We start from the raw sequence: 4,325 nt of genomic DNA on the forward strand, positions 1-4,325 counted from the left end.
ATGCGTTAGTAACTCAAAACCAAGACGAGTGAGGGTAAATAAAAAAACTAATACTAAATAAAAACCGAAACAAATGGACATCACCTGTATTTCCAAGACACAGCATTTAAAAGGGAGTAAGGAAGAAAAAAAAAATACAGGCAACTTCATTTTATTTATTTATTTATATTTATATTTTAAAAATTTATTTTATTGGGGTTGGGGATTTAGCTCAGTGGTAGAGCGCTTGCCTAGGAAGCGCAAGGCCCTGGGTTCAGTCCCCAGCTCCGAAAAAAAGAACCAAAAAAAAAAATTTGTTTTATTTTTTATTTTTTCATTTTAGTGTTTTGAGACCTGGTCTCATTGTGCAGTCTAGATTGGCCTGAAACATACAATCCTTCTGCCTCAGCTTTCCTAGTGCTGGAATTATGGACTGTGCATGTGTTTGCGTGTATGTGTATGCACACGTGCATGGCTGTAGGGTTGGCAGAGACCGCCACTGCTTGCCTTCCTCGACAGCCCCCACTTTACTCACCGAGGCTGAACTCAGAGGTTGCCAATTCTACTGGGGTAGCTAGCCAGCTTGCCCCCGGGGTCTCCCGTCTCCATGTCCCAAATGCTGAGATTCCAGGTGGGCCCTCCGTTTATCACCTTTGATATGTGTCCTGGGGACCCACACTCCAGTGGTTTATCCACTGAGCTTTCTCCCTGGCCCTCGTTTTTGTTTTTGTTTTTAATAATAATTTTAATTTTGTGCTAATTGAGATGTCACATGAAGTTGTTATTTAAGAGGGGTTCCGGTGGCGTTGGACAACCTGACAGAGGTAAAAACCATGGCTTCTTGGTTCCTGCAGGCACGGGTCTGTGGACGCCCTGTGCTTTCTGACTGCCATTGTCCTGGCTAGAGAGCCTGATGGCTGTCCTTGTCATCTGTTGTGTGACTATTGCTGGATTGGTTGAGTTCAATGCTGGAACATCTGAGGCCCAAAACCCAACAGCAGCAGCAGCAGCAGCAACAACAACAACAACAGCAACAACAACAACAACAACAACAACAACAACAACAGCAACAAATGAAGCACTGGGAATTCAGGAGTGAGCTCTTCTCAGGCCTTGAAGTCTGTGGCTGTTACGTCCTCTCTTCTTTCTATATCTCTGTGTTTGTTTTATATTTGAAGGTCAGTGATTTTAATCAAACTAAAATTATAGTAGGGAATTTCTGTCTCCCCAGTTTAGAAAGCTGGGGGGGTGACTGTGTCTACCCCATCTTTCTAGAAGCTTCCTCAAAGGTATTTTGAGTACAACTTAAAGAAAAAATGGAAACTGAAAGAACCCAAAGCCACTATCCTCACCCCCTGATTTGAGGTGACCAAAGGAATGTATCGTGACCACCTTTGGTAGGTCTGTTCTGTGGAGGACAACTGGTGCCATGATCCTGAAACTAAAACAAGTGAGCAGATGTGTTGGTGTTTCAGAACCGGGGTTTTCCTGGGGTAGAGGAATACACAGATGTGAGAAGTGAAAGGCAAGGAAAGCCTTGTGGAATGGATTGGGGTTTGGAGTCTATGTATCATGTATGTATGGGTGTATGGGTGTATGCATGGGTGTATGTATGTATGTATGTATGTATGTATGTATGTATGTATGCATGCATGCATGTTCAACAAAAGCTGCAAGAAACATAGGACCTCTATGTACATAACTGACCTGGTGCCAAAGCGTCTTGCAGACGACAGATGCTAAAGCAGCGAGGAAGACTTGGAAGCTGCACATGGCTGCAGATGCGATTAAAGATCCTTTTTAGAGAGGACACAGCGTTGCACACGCACTCTTAGAGCATGACTGTGTGAGGCTGGCACTTTAGGTATTTGTTTAAACACGATCTATGGCATTCACCAGCCAATGTTCGAGCGGCAGCTGTTTCTCCTTCCTCTGCACTGATGATGGAGTGGCTTCCTTAGCTCTGGGAAATACTTAGAAATGGAACGCTCACTGGATGCCCTTTTCTGCCTACTCCCTTCGACCTCCTTCCCACACATCCCTTGCTATCTCCACGCCCCATTTACTCTCAGCTGTATCTTACTCCCATCCCCAGCAATGTGCACATTTGCAAAATTGGACACCAGGATTTTTTAAGGGCGTGTCCCCGTTTCCTGGCTTCTTTAAACGTGCATGTATGTACAGTCAGCCTACTTGATAAACTTGTCTGTCAGTGTGCTCTTGGAGTTCGCACAGACTTCTTGACCTATGGCTATGTGTATTGACCGTGGACAGGAGGCCATACTTGCAGAAGGGTTGACTACAGCAGTCAGTTTGCTGCAGCTAGATATGATTGTTAAACATGTGTTATGGTGGTGACCACGGAAACTCTTATGGAAAATATAGGTCTATGGTTCCCATACTCACTAACATGTTTAATCCAATTGTTAGCCTCTAACACACTTGCAAGAAATACATCTTTACAGTGGGTAACAAAAGGTTAAAATGGGATCAGCTATTTCCCACCACAAGAATCCTGTCTGGCTATATATACATTGTATTCCTTGGTTCATTCCTTCATCCATCCATTCATTCACTTTATTTATTTATGACTACTGTGGGACACAGGAAAAGGTAACACTGGACTCATTTAAAGCCAATCTTGTGAACTCTTTTTGCTTCATAATGGAAATCTTGAGAGTCACATGTTTTATAGATTAATTCACATTTCTGTTGGACACAGACAAGGAGCCCAAGACACAATTGATAAGTTTAAGTCTATAACAAATGTGTCAGGGCTTTATCAACTATTGAGTATGGCTGCACAGGAGGCTGTGGCAATATCTCCTTTCTTCTGGCGGCTGTCCAGAGGCAAGTGGACCTGGGCTCCACAAAGGGCAGGTACTGTTATTTGTAAAACGCAAACGGCTTTACTAGGTTTGCTTATTATAAAAGTAATTATTTCTCAAGCAGCTCAGAAATGTACCTATTATAATCAAAAATTAAGTGAAAGATCATATTTGTTCTATCTTCCCTCAGGGATAACTGTTATGGCATTATTAAAAAAGCCCACGACCGGTTCTGGCGAGTCCCCACTCCACGTAGATCCGCCTGCTCTAGCTGTTTCTCTGTCAGCCGCTTTCACGCACCGTCCACTTGGCAGGTTGTTACCACACCTGACACACACATCATGGTCCACAGCCTACCTCGGCTTCCTGTCCTGGACTCTGCTCACACCCCCAACAACCCAGTTACAGTCATGACTCAACAAATCGTGACCCATCGACCAGATTTATATGTCAAATGCTCAATGTACAATAACAGCCACACAATTAACTTATAACCAATTGATAAAGATATAAACCGCCCACCTAGATATAATTTGTTCATCTAGACATACAAAATCCTGTACACATCCATCCCTTAAGAGTCATAACCTGTAAATGTGCAGAGAGAAATCTTAACATCTGCCTCCGTGTTCTCTCAGCTGCTCCATCCGATCTCCTCTCCTCTCTAAAACTTTTCTCCTGCCCATCCTTCCTTCTCGTTCAATGACAGGACTCGTTCTATCCTGTACCTGCCTTCACCTGCATAATGACATCAACCTACAGATAGCAGCTGAGGAAGAGATTGCTCTGTGCTTCAGAGAATGGGCTGCTCTTGCAGAAGACCCAGGTTCAGTTCCTAGGACCCACAGCCATCCATATCTCCAGTTTCAGGGAATTTGACACCCTCTTCTGACCTCCTAATGGACCAGGTACACATCTGGTGGCTGGACATACATGCAGGGGAGACACTCAGACGCACATATAAAAGAAACAGATATAAAAATGTTTAAAGATAACAACTGTTAAAAGTCAGTACACTGGCTTGATGTGGGACTGTGGTTCAGTACTCGGAGTTCTTGGAAGGCAGAGGTAAACAGTTTATGACTTTTAGACCATCCTGGACTGCATAGTAAGTTCTAAGCCAGCCCCCATGGACTTCGTGGAGAGATGGTGTCTCCAAAGGAAGCAGCAGTCATACATAGCATATTTCAGACTTTTAATTAACATAAATCTTTCACAAATGAGAAGAAATTATATTGTTTCTGAAACTGTTTTTTCGATATCATAAATACTTTTAAATTTAATGTTAACACGTAAAAGTATAAAGGTGAATGCATTAATGGTGTGCGATGTTTCTAAATACCGAGAAGTGCTTAAATAAATTGAGCCATTCGCCTCGTTAAACACTTATTTCTTTATGATGAAAGCTTTCCAATCTGTCCAACTTTCTGAAATGTGAAGTTCATTGCCACCATCTACACTTGTCTCTCTTTGGACCTCTGTAGTGTAGCACCTCAGAACATCGTGCCCTCATCTAAC

The sequence above is a fragment of the Rattus rattus genome, chromosome 3, assembly GCF_011064425.1.
Source record: "Rattus rattus isolate New Zealand chromosome 3, Rrattus_CSIRO_v1, whole genome shotgun sequence".
In the NCBI taxonomy this organism is placed as follows: domain Eukaryota; kingdom Metazoa; phylum Chordata; class Mammalia; order Rodentia; family Muridae; genus Rattus; species Rattus rattus.